Genomic DNA, 17200 nt, shown 5'->3' with positions numbered 1-17200 from the left:
CAGGGAAACATTTTTATTTACTTATTTATAGTACTGTGTTTCAAATACATTTGCTTCATTAAAAAAATTATTTCATCAGTTAGAGATACTGGGGCAGAAGATAGATCAGTCCTGTGATGAACCGTTAGCTATACATGTAGTTATAAAACACATTTAAGGCAAATTTGAACAGGAAATCAGTTGATAGACTGCATTGCTATTAGCTATATTTATGAACTAGGTTCATGGTTGATGGATGGTGGAAAATATTTTGCTTAAATAAAGTCTACTTTTTTGTTTTTAAAATATGTACCCTTGAGGGCCAGAAGCAGCGGCTCATGCCTGTAATTCCAGCACTTTGGGAGGCCCAGGCAGGTGGATCACCTGAGGTCAGGAGTCTGAGACCAGCCTTGACCAACACGGAGAAACCCCATCTCTACTAAAAATACAAAATTAGCAGGATGTGGTGATGCATGCCTGTAATCCCGGCTACTCAGGAATCTGAGGCAGGAGAATCGCTTGAACTCAGGAGGCAGAGGCTGAGGTGAGCTGAGATCCGCTGCATTCCAGCCTGGGCAACAAGAGTGAAACTGTCTCAAAAAAAAAAAAGTACTCTTAATATAAGACAAAATTGTATCTATACATAAAGGGTGAACGTTTTGCTGAGCTTTTTATGGATTTGGTCAATCAGATATCTATATTCCATTTTGTATTAATTAAGAAATTATTCAGATTTGGTTTTAGTATTAATTTGGTACTTGAATTTAAAGTAACAAGGACTGGCAGCCTACTTGGAGCATTAAGAAGTAGAAGCCAACTGAAACAAAAGTGTAGACTTTCTAATTTTAAAATATGCATATTATAAATGGAAATTTCTAATTCTTCAAGCAAAATTAAGAATTGACTTTGAGATGGTCTGATTGCAAGGCTGCTAGGCCTCTTCTTTATTCCCTCAAACCTCTCCCTTCTCAATTATTCCCTGCTGCTAATAAGACGCTGGGGCTGAATAAAATTGTCCCTTAGGAAGACCTTAGTCATCAACTAAGTACAGCACCTTTATCTCTCTCTCTTTCTCTCTCTCTCTCGTCATTCACATGTAAATCATTTTGGGAGAAAGAAATGCAGTATTAAATATTTTGATTTCACAGAACTTTAAGCTTCCTTGCTAGCAAGGGAGTTCGATTAAACAGAAATAATATTGTCCAAAAGAAACTTGTTAAGTAGAATGCATTGACAAGAAGCTGAAAGACTTGCATAGCACAAGATCAGGTGTACAAGAAATTTTACTTGTTCATTCTTCTGTAATATAACACCTTTTTGAAGATTCTCATTTAGCTGGGTTCCCCATCAGGTTTAAGTTTAGGAGGATTTATGTGTTGCTATGACAGTGTGTGTGTGGCGGGGCAGAGGGGAGCTTATAGTCTTCACAGTCATATGTCCACACAGGATCTGCTGACATCCATTGTCTGGTTTGTTTCTTAATCCCTGGTCAATATAGGCACCTGTAGACATACTCTTGGTTTGATGGGCAGGGCCCTTTCACCATCATTTGCTGTCTGTTCTGTGCTATGCTTGATGCAGGCCAGTCTTCCTCTTTCACATCTGCCCCTGGGCTTTAGCTGTCTAGCACAAGATGAAGAACATGGGTATCAACATGGCAGCGTGTGAAAAAATATTATCTTTTATCAATCACTCCTTATTTCTAATTTTGTGTTTATTCTGTCTCATTTATCATTAATTAGACAGGCCAAGGATTTGTCTATTTTATCATCTATTTTATCCCCTTTTCTGATTCCCCTCATATAAAAAACCCATTTAATTTTCTTACTGTATAAATTTAAGGTGTAAAACATGGTATTTTGATATGCAGATATAGTGAAATGGCTACTAAAGGTAAGCAAATGAACATATCCATCACCTTCCATAATTCTAACTTTCTTTTAGTAAGAGCATCTAAAGTCTACTTTCTTAGCAAATTTCAGTTTATAATGTATTATTAACTGCGGTCCTCATGTTGCACATTAGAGCTCCAGACCTAGTCATCCTATGTAACTGCAAATTTGTACCCTTTGACCTCCCAATTTTCTTTCCTTTCTCACCTCTGGTAACCCCCATTCTACTGTTTCTATGTATTTAACAATTTTTTTAAAATTAAGAGTCCACATATAAGTGAGATTATGTAACATTTTTCTGTCTGTGTTTGGCTTCTTTTACTTAGTGTATGCTCTCCCAGTTCATTCATGTTGTTGCAAATGGGAAGATCTCCTTATGTCTTAAGGCTAAATTGTGTTCCAGGCATAAATAAATAAATAAATAAATAAATAAATAAACAAACACACATACATACACACAAATATATATACACATGTGTACAAATGTATATAAATACGTATATATACACACACAGATAATTTATCTTCCTTAGTGCTATGCCTTTATTTTAAATGTTCTTTTTTGCTTTTTTCTTTAATAACATTTATCCTATTTTCATTTGTTGTTCTTTAAATTAATTTGATAGTTTCTCTCATTTTTTTTCTTTTTTTTTGAGATGGAGTCATGTTCTGTTGCCCAGGCTGGAGTTCAGTGGTGTGATCTCAGCTCACTGCAACCTCTACCTCCTGAGTTCAAGCAATTCTCCTGCCTCAGCCTCCCAAGTGGTTGGGATTACGGGTGCCTGCCATCACACCCAGCTAAGTTTTGTATTTTTAGTACAGACAAGGTTTCACCATGTTGGCCAGGCTGGTCTCAAACTGCTGGCCTCAAATGATCCACTCACTTTGGCCTCCCAAAGTGCTGGGATTACTGGCAGGAGCCACCACTCCCGGCCGGTAGTTTCTCTTTTAATAAACAAATTTATGTTGTTTATATTTAATTTAAGAATTGAAAACTTAGTTTTATTCCCTTCATTTTATTTTGTTTTTTCCTCTTTCTCTCCTTTGTTTTTGTGTGTTTGATCAAGTTACTAATCACTTCCTTTTTGTTCATGTTAATTTAGTTGTTTCTTGGTATTTTTCCCTTCTGCCATGTGCAATCTTTTTATTCCCAACACACATAATTCAATATATATCACTGTATTATTACATGAAATAAAGAGATTAACTGTGTTCCTCAACCAAGGCTATTTATCATTCTCAATTATTAAGTTGAGACCTAGAGATACAGGATGAGCATGTGTCTAGATTTACTTTTGAAAATCCCAGTTTATTTCTGTTGCCTGTCATAATTAGTAATTGTATCCTCTTTTAATCTGAAAGTGTTTCTGTTTATACATGAAATTACATGCGTACAGTTAAATGTGCATGATAAATTAAACATTTTGGATTGTTTGTCTTCCCACCCTCCTCCTTCATAAACAGAAATATATATGTAGAAGAATGCATACAAGCAAGGATACATATAAGAATGCCTTTAATTTTTTTCTCTTTACAGCATAGTAGAGTAGTTAAAAGTAAACTCTAGAACTATGTACTAGCTATATAATCTTGAGAAAGCTGCTCTCTGCCTCAATTTATTAATCTTTAGAAAGGGAATAATATCACTTGCTTCATAGGGTAGTTGTGACAATTTAATTAAATAAAGCATCTAATGCTACACATATTATGTGCTACAAAAAGATTGGCTATAATTCCCTGTTGGCTTTCAAGTAATAGGTAGATGATTACATTTAGTCTCACACCACTGTTAGTTTCAGCTTTTCTCCGTGACTATTCTGGTTCAAGTATTCGTAATATTACAAATTCCTAATGAGTCTATCATTATCTATTCTGATTTATTGCTGACCACCGTTTGCTCAACTTCTGCTCCCTTATTTAGCTACAGTTCTTTCCTAGGTAATTTCCTCAGTTGGGTTCTGTGGGTGATGTGCTCTCAGAATCTTTTATATGTCTGTAAATATACTTCTGTCTGGATACAAGTTGATTTTCTTAAGACCTTTGTACGTCATTAACCAATAAATGTTATTCTTCTGTTTTCTAGTATCTAAAGTTACAGAAGGAAAATTAATGTTAGTTTCTGTATTAGTTTTCTAGGGCTGCCATAGTAAAGTACCACAGACTGGGTGGCTTATGTAGTGAAAATTTATCTTCTCACAGTCCTGGAGGCTGTAGAACTCTGTGATCAAGATGTAGGCAGGGTTGGTTTCTCCTGAAGTCTCTCTCTTTGGTTTGCAGATGGCCCTCTTCTGCAAGAGGTCTTCACGTGGTTTTCCCTCTGTGTGTGTCTGTGTTCTTAGTTACTGATATGGTTAGGCTTTGTGTCCCCACCCAAATCTTACCTTGAATTACAATCCCCATAATCCCCACAAGTCAGGTGAAGGTAACTGGATCATGGGGGTGGTTTTCCCCATGCTGTTCTCATGATAGTGAGTGAGTTCTCACAAGATCTGATGGTTTTATAAGTGTTTGGTAGTTCCTTCTGCAATGTTCTCTCTCCTGCCACCTTGTGAAGAAGGTGCCTGCCTTCCCCTTTGCCTTCCGCCATATTTGTAAGTGTCCTGAGGCCTCCCCAGCCATATAAACCGAGCCAATTAAACTTCTTTCCTTTATAAATTAATCAATCTTGGGAAGTTTTTACAGTACTGTGAGATTGAACTAATAGTTACATTGGACTAAGGCCACCTAATGACTCCTTTTAACAAAATTGTCTCTTTAAGGTCCTGTCTCTAAACACAGTGACATTCTGAGGTATTGGGAGTTAGGAATTCAACATTCTAATTTTGGGGTAACAAAATTCAGCCCTTAACAGTTTTATTCTTTTTTTATTTTTTGTAAATATACCTCTCTTTCCCTCCCTCTCTTGCTTGCTTTCTCCTCCTTCCGTATCACTCTGGAACTCGGTCCTTTTAATCTGCAGCCTCTGCTCAGCCAGAAGCATTTCCATAGTTATTTTTGCCTGTTCTCTAACTTTTTCTTTTTCTCTTTCTGAGAACCTATTACTTGTCCATCTTTTACGACTTTTTTCTTCCTTATTTCCATCTCTAGGTATATTTCTTCTATGTTGTGAGGTATTTCTTACAATTAATCTTCTAGATCACTAATTTAATTTTCAATAATAATAATCACTTTCAACTAATATATTCACTTTGTAAATTTGAAATGTGTGTTTTCTAGTTAAGGAATACTTTCATTGTGCTAATACTGATTTACTTTCATGCTATTTGACTGCATTTTTGTTAAAAATTTAACTCCTCTGGAAATCCTATCTCTCTTGAAAGTACATAATCACAAATTTTTATTTTTCTGTCCACTTTTGGATTGCTGGGTTGGTTCTCTTGAGTGCATTGCTAACTTCCTTTACCTACATTTTACTTATTCTTAGTGCTTGGGTGAAACTAATGCGTACTTAGCGCTTGTGTGCTTGGGTAAAACTAATGGGAAGTCCCTGAGTGATAGTCACCACTGCAAAGAGAGAAACAAAATTCATGCTTACTGTTCTATCTTATGTTCTTACCTCCATCGTGTCCCACATTTGAAAGTGGCAGATTGGACTTGGAAAGGGCTGACATATTCTGCACTGAGGATTGAAATGGAGAGAAGCGATGAAGATTTGGAAGTAGATATAGGTACAGAATTACAGATGGTTACCATGTATCAGTAAAGGAAGCTGTGGAGTCACGTGGTAACCTCCGAATCTAGTAATGGAATTAGAAAACAGCAGTTTGGCATTGGTTGGGATACCTGATCCAGAAAGTAGCACTCTGTTATGACATTGTGTGGTAACTTGTATGTCCTGCAGTGGAAAATTCGCTACTTTTGTTGAGCAACCTGTAATATTCTGTGGCTTTCTTTCTGGGATTGTGACTTCTTCTCATGCACATCAGTTTGGGTGGTTGAGAACCTGAGTGGTGACAAGTGTTTCAGTTTCTTCCATGCGCTTTTGTTTGGAGTCATGCTTAAGGACATAATCTGCAAATCTGTGATATCATATGTGTGGAAATAGACATCACAAAAAAGCCTAAGGAATTTATCGGACAATTTAGAGGTATCCCAAGGAAGAGGAAGAAGGAAGGCATACCAATTCCCATTGTTTATTCACTGATCAATACAGGAAGTTTAGAATTGAAATTATGACCCAACTCTGTTTTTTAATTGCCATTACAATAGATTTTGAGATCATGGCCTTCCAGATAAAATCCTTGGCTTTAATTTCATCTTCCTTAGCTTGAGGGAAGTTTCACAAACTCTTTATCAGCTTCTATGTTGAGTAAAATGAAAATAATAATACAGACAGGATATGTTGAAAAAATGCAGAGAACCTTTTGACTGGTGCGTAAGGGTATTCAACAGTATCAGCTTTAATGTTTTTTTTTTCTATTTTATTGTTTAACTTCCTGTGACATTAATAAATTATGCTTAGAATACTTGTTTGCAAACAATGGAAAGTCAAATTCACTTGGCCTAAGCAAAAAATGATACAATTATCAGTTTATATAATGGAAAACTTCAGGAATAGATCGGACTTCGGGAATGACTGACTTACATTGATACGATATGACAAGAATGTCTTTCTTCCTTCTTTATTTCATGTGCCATAATAACTTTATTCTCAGTCTCCATGTGGTGGCAAGATTGTATAAGCAGTTCAAAGACCCGTATCATAGGAAAGATTGAATCCCAGGAGGCATCAATATGTGTTGCATCTGACCAGCCAGCTTGGGTCAGTTGTCCACCTCTGAGGCAAACTACATCCTCATGCATTGGATCAGATGTGGGGATGGAGCCCACCCTGACTGTGTTGGCTGAAGATAGGGCAGAGCTATTGAGAGAAGGGGGAATGGGTGCTGGGGAGATGAGCAACAAAAATCCAACCAGTTAAGCAACTGGAGGAGTAAGACTTCTTCCCCGATTGAACTTACTAGTTCATCTTTTTGTACATTGGCAAGTAGAGGATGGAGGAATAACTTAATAATGATCTCTGAATGTAAGCAATATTAAACATTGGGGATGAGGGCCTGTCATTTTCCATCTCCACTTAGGATAGCACTAACCAATGTGGTGACAGGAGGGCATTGTGAATTAATAAAGAGCTCAGGGAGGGAGTGGGAGACTTTTCACTTAATGGGGCCATTCTAGGCAATAAAATGGAAAAATGCAGGCATCCCCAGAACACAGGCTGAAAGGATTAGATGAATTTTGACCAGATTTAATTGTGACCAGATTGTGGGAGTGAAAGTTTCAGTTTGAGCCACGTTAACTGTTTTATTTCATGTCCCATTTTTTTTATGTTTCCATGTAGCCCTCTCGCTTTTTCTTAATTACATGGCTTATTGTATCTGAGTTCCTCCTGCTTCTGACAGCTCTGTGGCTTCCAATTTTGCTTCTGCTGCTTTGATTATTAGTCCTGATTTTGTTGTTGATGAGACGTGTGGTTTTCTTCAATTAACTCTGTCACTCTTACAAATGTGTGTGTCTTGCAAGTGTCCTAATTAAAGTCAGGAGGAGGAAGGGGGAAAGATTACAGGCAATTACAACAGTGCCATCCTCCTCTCTCAGTGCGTTTTTCTCCTCATCATTGGGGCGCATTCTTCTGTATCTCTATTTTGCAAGCACATTGAGCAGCCTCTCTTTTTAAAATCCCATTAATTTTTTCAGAATGTGATATGCAGCTGTGTCAGTGTGTCACACATTAATTCTCAGGAAGCCCCGTAGATTTCATTTAATTTTATTAAGTAAAGACTCCTCCTCACCCATTTCCACAATGCTTTGAATTCATCCTGAGACAGAAAGCTACCATCACTACCACATATGGTCCTGAAAAGTCCCCCCAAATCTGTGGCCTCATGATTTCAGTCTCATTTGTGTGGGCTTACATTCAGTTCACTCCAATTCCATACAACAAATATTTATTGAGAGTCAGAGCCTATGTAACGTGCCATGGCTTGTGCTAGGAGCCAGAACTACAAAGATGAGTAACTGCGTGGAGGTTAAGATGATGTGGGATGGTGAGAAGAGGTTAGATTTCAGAGGCAGATAAGTCACACATTCAAATGCCTGCTTTGCCATATGCTAGCTTTTTGGTTTTGGGTAAATCACTTAGTTGGTTTTTTTCGTCTGTAAAATTATGCTAATAATACTTACCTTGCAGGGCTGTTGTGAAGATTGGAGATAATGTATGCAAAGTAGCTAGCTTAGTGCCTGGTATAGCTCAATAAATGGAAGCTATAATTATTATCATGAATAAGATATAGTGTACTTAAGGAAGTCTACTCAAAGAGAGAGAAGAGTAAATTAACTTTTAGTATATATTGTTATATGTGTAATAATGGAAGTATGTAAGTGGTAATGGGGCAGACTCCCCGGGGCTCTCTGGGCTCTCTCCTCCATCTACTTCTCAGTCTCCTGCTACTTTACCCTCAACATGCTCCAGCCTCCAACCCCTCCCCATCCCATCTCTTTGCATTTGCTCTGTTTCTGTACCTGAAAGCCGCCTTTTCAGGTCCTTACCTTGCTGGCTCTTTCTTGTTAGATTTTAGCTTAAATGTCACCCTTTAGGGAACCTTTCCATCACCATCCAATCTAAAGTAGGCCCATCCCTTCACTCTTATTTTTTAAAACCTTTTTTTTTTTTTAAATCATAGAAATTATCTGCAATGAAAATTTGTTGGTCTAGATGTTTTTTTTCTGGATCTTCCCACCAGGATGTAAGTGCTATGAAGGCAGGGACCAACCTTGTTTTTGTCCATAGTTGTATCTTCAGTGACCAGAACAGTGGCTGTGGCACAGCACATGTTCAATAAATATTTGGGGTGAATAGTGGTGAGGAGATGTAAGCCAGAGATTACAAACAGAAAAGATTCTGCAGTGGTGTGTCTGCATTTTGCTGTGGCTGCCAATATTGACAACTACCTACTGCCCTACACATCCTCCATCATGGGATCCTATGTCTAAGTCAAGAGGTCAATATGATGATGAAACAGGAAAATTCCCTGACCTCTTTGTAGGACTTGCAACAGGGGTGTGGCTCATTTGCTCAGCCCCTTACAGGAGGGAGGGGCATGCAGACAGGCAGGTGCAGGAGCCACAGTGCTTCTGGACTCCAGCCTGAGTAGTGCCTAGGGGTGTGTTACAATTAATGCCCCTTTAGCAATTGCTGTCTGTGGATGGCTAAATGTTAACTACCTCAGTGGAGAGTCAGGGTGACAGCCTTTTACATCGTGCCTTCTTGGTACCTGGGTCCTTTTCTGGTGTCCAGGAAGAATCAGGTCACATGGATTTGAAGGATGTTGAATGTGGGGATTACATTCAATGATGGAGGTGGCTCTCAACAGGATGGATGGGGAACTAGAAAGGGGGTGAAGTGGGAGGATGAAGCGAAACTCCTTTTGATGTTCAGACACTCCTTCTCTTCTCTCCTTCTCTGCCACACTGCTCTGCTGCTCTTCTGCTGATAGAGCCTGAAGTTTAAAGTTTTTATGGGTACAGGATAAGGGATGTGGCAGGCCAGGGTGGTTTTGGTAAAAGCAACATTTGGGTGGGAAAACAGGGATATATATTCTCATTTAGGGCTGTGTATCCAGGCTTTAGGGTGGAACCCTCACCAGAGACCTCAGCCTCCTGCCTCCTGTCTGTATCATTGGGAGGTTTGCAAGGTGGTATCTGACTTTGTATCATCTCTCAACCTAGTTTTGGAAATCTGGATTTAAATAAACATCTTTCTTAGGTCATCTGGAAAGTGATATATTCTACATGATTGAGTCTTTGATATTGGACTCAAAGCGTATTGCCTACAGGGGTATTGATCTAGGTACCTAAAGGTAGCCCAAAATAAATTTTTATGAAAATCCATTTTTTATTGGCACTTTTCTTATGGATCACCAGGGGGAGTATGAGGATATTTATAGGAAGAAGGTAGCTAGGCATTTGAGACTTTGAGGCTGAGTATTTAGCTTTTTAGCTTTAAGAGCACTAGGCACGGACTTCTTGAAGCAAATGCTAACTTTAACAGCTGATATTTCTTTCCCAGCACTTGAGTTGGGCTTATAATGTCAAGGCATCAAGGAGTCCTAGCCACACATTTAAAAACATTCATGACCTTGATCAAAAGCAGGGACTCCAAAAGATACAGAAGGCCCAGTAGGAATCTAGTCTACTGGATAATAGTCGGAAAAACTATTAAAAGGTAAGAAGCACATATCAAAGCTTTCAATGTACTGCGAAGATCAGTCACACCATTTTCCTATAAAGAGGACAGAGTTTTTAATTCTACCAAGGCATGCATCTCTTTTATGCTAAATTATCTGCAAGGCATCCACTTAGCTTCCAATAAATGATTAACTAAGTCTTCATAGTTACTTCATTGGTGTTTCAGGGGCTCCTCCCAACTCAGTCACAATTTTAACATGAATTCAAATATATTTATGTTTTTTCTTAATTGTCTCTCTGTCTCCATCCAGAAAGGAGCCCGAAGACTTAGTGCCATGTATGTTTTATCTTTGCATGATTATATTTAAGTCTAACTATAGGTTTTATTATGACGTGGGAGAAATAGATAGATATGGCTAGAACTTAATCTAATTCATTGCAATTCATCTTTAGGCCTTGGCACTGTCAGAAGCTTAAAAAATTTGTTCCAACCTCTTAGTCTTTCAGACAACTTGTGAGTTTGGCTACACAAATTACAGCTCAGAAATAGAAATTTGTTCATTCACATGCACAAAAAGCATTTTAGATGAGCCACATACTTTTCAAAAGTATATTGTTTTCTTTATGATGAACTCAAATCAGGTACCATAGTATTTGCATTATTGGTAACTTTCCATCAGACTCCTCCTGTGTACACTGTAGATGCTGAGCATTTAAATAGTTGGATTTCATTTTCATTGGAGTATGCTATTGGCATTGGGATCTTTAACAATGTAATGCAGGTACCGTCTGGGTTTAGCACCCTTCTTGTTGGATATAAGTTGGGTTGTCCATGGCAATTTTCCAGATCGTGACAATTTCCCCTGTGGCCATGGCTAAGTCTTTCTATTCCTTTTGAAAACGGACCCCAACTGTTAGATGACAGGCATTGACACACGAGTCCCCCACATTCTCTAGCCATAAGATGTCATGATTGTAGTCTGGCTGGCTTTATGTGGCCAACTGTAGTCCTGCCATGGGATTTTTAAAAACTCAAGCTGGGAGAGAGAAAAACTTTTGTCTTTGAGTCAGGTAACGGTTAGATGCTGGCGGCACATTCATTGGCAGCACACTGCCGTTGATGCTGGCAGCCACGTTTACCACACAGTGTAGGAAGTCTGTTTACAGTAAAAGAAAGTCAAAGCAGTATTCAGAGAGAAGCAGAGACAAGAGATCTGGTAGCACTTGAATGTCTGTCTGGTCATCTCAGCCACACCTTTGTCTGTGCAGAACATATGAGCCCATAGTTTGTATTCTTTTGAGGTAATTTGAGTAGGGACTTGGGACAAGCAATCAAGGAGTCTTTTGCTAACTAACACAAACCCCAATTCACACCAAAGAATCAGTAGGAACAAGGGTTGTCATACACTTCCCATGAAATCAGCATAGAGCATTGACACTTTGATTAGGAGAGAGAAAGAAACACAAACCTAATTAGACACAGAAAAAACTATGGACATTTTACAAAACTAACAAGGGCCTGGAAATAGAAATATTTCCCCACATATGGTAAGTAGAAACTGAGGACTACTTGCTTAGATACATGGGCTAAGTAAGGTTCCTACCATCCCACTGAGAAGAATTGCTGAGCGTTTACACAACCTTCTGCATACTAGAACTATTGTATAGCTGTGAAAAAGATTCTTAACACTCAAGTGGCTTTTATCTGTAAAGCCTTTTTATTGACTTTCAATGTTTGCTTAATGTCTAAATTCTTGATATTTTGAATTTATCAACCAATTTTTTTAAAGAAATAAATGATAAGCATTCTTTTATATATTCACATATTGGTAGATTATGATAAATAAAAACATATTTACTTGATGAATTTTCCCAAATTCTTAGACATTGGCTGCAAATGTAAACTTGTCCCATAAAATGCTTCTGATGATTTCATTAAAAGCACACATCTCCAGAAGTTTTTCAAAATGCTTTGAACATGCTAGACTGCAGTCAGAAGCCACATAGAATACTTCAATGATTAATAAATTAACACACTTAAAATAAAACTTATTACTATAATGCAAATAGCATGAATTGAAATGTCATGTTTCATGTCTTTATTCTCATGTTATTTTTATTCTTATTTCTATTTTCATTCTAATTCTTGTTTCTATTCTTATTCTTCCTCAATTTTGGTCTCTTCTCAGAGTTCTCTTTCTAGGCTTACAGTAAATTTACCACATACAGTATTTATTTTCATCCTAGGCTTGTGATAATCTTTGCAGCCTCAGCTGAAAAATAATACTCTCCCTAACTAGCCAAGATGAAGAGTCTGGGCTGCTGACCAATTGGGTGCACAGACCAGGATTAGACGTGAGTGTTGGGAAAAGGTAAAGCTGCTGCTTTTGGATCATTGACAGGGCTGGAAAATATATTTCCTGTTTAAAATGATGAGTTCAAATTTGTTCTTTCAATGTAACAATTTCCATTTCTGTCCTCCTCTACTTTAAGTATGGATTTTCGTTTTTCACTCAGACTCTCTATCATATTGAAAATTTATTTGCAGCTTCATGTACATTAAGATATATTTAGTTCTTATTCTATTAGATAGTAAATCCAGTCATTCTTCAAAATCTTCTGCCATCTTCATGAATCCCAAGTTATATTGCGATAGAGGGGTTCTTTTACCATGCTGGGCTGGACTTTCTTCACTTTTGGAGAGAAGCCTGAATGCAACAGTCTCCTCCATCTGCTTTATTTCTGTCCAACTGTGTGGGACAATGTCCTTGCACTTGGAGCTCCATTGACTTTCTGCAGACAGATACTCATATTCAAATGGGCAGGTTTCTGCTTAAGGGCCTGAAATAAAACTCTTGCCTCATTTCCTGGATGTAGGTCAATCGGCATTCCCTGTTTTTATAAGAACTTTGGAATACCTCCATAGGAAAGTTACCATGGAAATGAAAAGTGCAAACGGCTAGTTATTAGTTTTTATTGCCCTATGGAATGTCTAAGTAGAATGTTTTAAGAAGGAAACCAAAAAAGAGTCAGAGCCTTTGTCTCTTCATAAATTCCAGGAGAAAAACTGTTGTCCCTTTGAGAGTGACCGCAGAGTCTGGGACTCCTTGAAAAGATGTTCTGCAGGGCCATACGTACAATTCCTGCCGTCAGTTGCTGCTATAACTTCTCACACCAGTAGACCCACTTTTCTGTCTCAAGAGTTTCAAAATGCCACACTCCCTCCAATTCTGATAATCAGTCCACAGCTTGCTCTAAATATTTTCATTTTATGCCCGGAAGTTAATAGGAGCATGGTTTGTTACATGCAAAACACATTTGGACTAATGAAAAATGGATACGACCACCTGGTGGGCGTTCCCTTAATCTAGACCTTGGGCTCATTTCTGCCCCATTTATTCAAGGTTGGGGCAGAATTCTACTTGCTAAATATAACAAGTGCAATCATTTCTGTTTATTTTTTTTAGGCCTATACATTTTCTGACTTCAGTCCAGGTGAATACAAATTTAAGAAAAGGCAAAATGGAATATGTGACTTGAAGGAAGCTTCAAATTCATTCAGCTCTGCCATTAGGTGGCAGCAGTGCAACGTGAAAAGCATTTAAGGCACTAATGGAGTAAAAATGGTGATGATGATCATGATTGTGATGGTGATGATGTTGAGTGAGGCATGTGTTCTTGGTTTTTATACACGGTCTTTATTCTAATACAATGTATTGCTGTTTCTCATTGATTTTCACAACATACATGGGAGATGGAGAAGATAATCCTTTTATAAATATATATTTTAAGTTGAGATTAATTAAGCTCAAAGTTACCGAGTGACTTTCCCTGATCCAGTCCTTGAATTTAGATCTTGGGATCCAACTCCAGCATTTCTATTCACCTGACTTCTTTCCACAAGGCATTAATCCTTTTGTATGGATTTAAATTTATTGAAGAATTATATTTCACCTTCTGGATAAAAGAACAAAGTAGAGGAAGGCATAAATGTGTAGGGTTAAGATAAAGATCTGCTACATCTAAACAAGTGGAAGAAAAATGTTGTCTTAGGGTAACAACATCTGCTAACTTTTGAGGCCAGATCTCCTAGTTTAGTGAATACCAGGCATTTGAAGTTTCAGAGTCTGTTTCTTCCCTGTCATTTATGACCTGTAGGAGTTCCTGTGTGACCTTCAGACTACCTGAAATAATATTTGATGGCCTACTGTAGGGGTTGGGAGTTGTAGGAGTGAACAATACTTATACTGGCCAGCAGATTTGCATAATGGAAGGAAAGAAGAAGTGCATATAAGATGGCAACAAGACCACCCTATGGATAAGAACCACATTCTCCCACATTAACTTTGCAGTCAGCAATCATCAAAAGCACGAGGCATGGGAGGGCTCTGAGCATGAGAGGTCTGGGAGTGGGATGAACTCTGAACCACACTTGGGTATGAGGTATCTGGGCTTAAGGGAATTAGAAGTAGAAAAAATTACCTTTACTTTCTGTTTTCATTCCTCACTTTGCTTTTGGAGCCTGGAGTCCAAACCAGGAATTTTTTCCTCCTCTTGAGTAAAAGTCCAGTCCAAGATCTGTGTCATGAACTTGTAAAGGTAACCTCAGGGTACCTTGAAGCAGAACCTTTTCCAAGTTTATTGAGAGGTGCTATAGCACACAGACAAGTGGGAATGAAACAGTTAAACGACAAAGGCTGAGGCACCACAGGTAGGTTAAGGCCTTTGATTGGGCAACACATCATTTAGTAGCCAATGAAAGAACCTCAACTCAAAAGAACTTAAGCAAGAGGGAGAGTTTATGACCTATGACGATTGCTTTCTTTGAACCACATTTGCATTTCTGTTTAAAAAAAAAAAGCTACCCTAAATGCCCGAGTGGGGTGGCTTCATCTTGAAGGTCAGGAGTTTGAGACAAGCCTGGCCAAGATGGTGAAACCCCATCTCTACTAAAAATACAAAAATTAGCTGGGCATGGTGGTGTGTGCCTGCAATCCCAGCTTCTCAGGAGGTTTCACCATGTTGGCCCGGCTGGCCTTGAACTTCTGACCTCAGGTGATCCACACTCCTTGGCCTCCCAAAGTGTTGGGATTACAGGCGTGACTGTGCCTGGCCAGGAATTTCCCTTCTTAAAAGCCAAGTTGATGATCCTGATGCCCTGTCACCTTTGGGGCCAGTGATTTGAAACAGATACTTCTTGTCTAATCTTTGCTTTTTATCTCTGGCATTCACTGATGCCTTAAACCTATACTTGTCTATAATGGAAGCACTGTGTTGGCGGGTTGAACATCCTCTGCAATGGAAAATAGATGATGGGATTTTTAATTTCTGTGATCTCCATTGACTGTGGGATTTCTAAACTTCTAGAGGAATGTCCTAAGGTTAGAGATTTAGAATAGAGTAGAATGCAACATGAGTTTGCATAATGTTCTTCATAGAAGCTGTGTCACGAAAATGCGTCAGCAGAGAGCAAATGGAGAATGCCTTATGGAAGGCAGCCTAATTGAAGCATTTATTAAAAAGTGGAAGCTGTGGAGAGCAATGGAGAGACCTGAGCCCAGGAGAAAGATGTACTCTCTGAGACTTTCTTTTTTCCCGTTGGAAAAATGAATTAGTGACAGCTAGCAGCCCCTATGTGAGCAGAGAGGGAGGGAGAGAGAAAAGGTCTGATGGCTGGGGGTAGGGGTGGGGTTGGGTGTCTGGTAAATACGGTGAACGAGTGGGGCTCTGATCCTGAACTTAAAGGACATGCCGGCTTGGGGCTAAGATCTTCCCAACTAGTGTGCTACAGAGTGACACAGGTATTCACACCAGACTCTAGGAAGGGATATGGCAGCTTTGAACAAGAACGCCATTTGCTCTGACCATGTTTGTACCAAGCACTGAAATGAGCATTTTACTTATATTACTCATTTAATCTTCAGAACAAAGGTATGGGAGTAAATTATTTTAGTATATTTCTATAGGAGAGAAAATTAAGAGTCTGAGAGATTCATTCATTCATTCATTCATTCATTCAACAAAAAATAATAATTATAACAAGAGCTAACATTTATTGAGTACATGTTATGTGCCAGATACCACTGGAAGTGCTTACATGAATTATTTCATTTCAATCTTTGTAACAGCCTTGTGAAATAGTTACCAGTTGTATAACCACTTTATAGGTGAAGAAGCTAACAGAAAATGTTTAAGTAACTCACCTCAGTTCCCATGGTAAATGTCACTCAGAGTTCAAATCCAGACCATTTGACTCCAGTTCCAAGACCTTACTGTGACAAAGCTTGAGTGTCAGTCATGCTCCCAGAACTACACTGGGCACTGGCGACAGAGTGTAAACAAGGCAGACAGGATCCCTATCTTCATGGAATGTGATTCTCAGTGCCAGAGAAGTTAAGTGAGTTGTCTGGGATCAGGCAGATGTTCCGGGTTTGAACTGAGATATCTCAAAAAAGCCACATCTTACAAGACACATACCTCTCTACTTCTAATATTCCTCGCATTTCTGATGGGGATGCTAAACCCTCAGAGCTCCCTGAAGGCTTCCTTCCTTTCCTAGTCTTTGCTCTTCCATTCTGCACTGTTTTTTCATCTTCCTTCTGTTCGTGTCTCTGACTTTTTCTCATTTTCCCTAACTGAATATAGCAAACCTAAAGCTTTTAGAGAGCTGTATAGGACTTCTTAGGAGGAAAAGCTACACAGCAGTTTTTCTTCCCTCTGTAGCCTGAGGCACTCTGGAGCATACAAACTTCTCCCATTGGGTCCAGTTCCTACATTATGACTTTAGGTGTGTGAGGCCGGCATGGCCTCATTCTGAATGAAACAGCCCACTGTGCTCAAGGTAGCTCCTCTCAGCAGTAACCTCCTAGGAGTTAGCTCCATTCTTCTAAGGACTTTCACGCTGTCACTTGGTCACTTACTCTTCCAACTGCCGTTTATTAAGCTCTTACTACATACCAACCAAACATTGAACTGTAATCATGAGTAAGCCATTGAGGCGCCCCCAAGGAACTCACTTCCTGGAAGCGCTGACATCCTTGATTAATGCTGAGAGAGAGAGAGAGAGAGAGAGAGAGAGAGAAAGACGCACCGTGGGTTGGTAAAATATAACTGTTGTTTATTGAGAGGTTCAGGCAACCTTG

Source organism: Sapajus apella, unplaced genomic scaffold (genome assembly GCF_009761245.1).
Source record: "Sapajus apella isolate SASKATOON/1434 unplaced genomic scaffold, GSC_monkey_1.0 scaffold20, whole genome shotgun sequence".
Classification (NCBI taxonomy): Eukaryota; Metazoa; Chordata; class Mammalia; order Primates; family Cebidae; genus Sapajus; species Sapajus apella.
Note: the sequence above shows the minus strand (reverse complement) of the source record.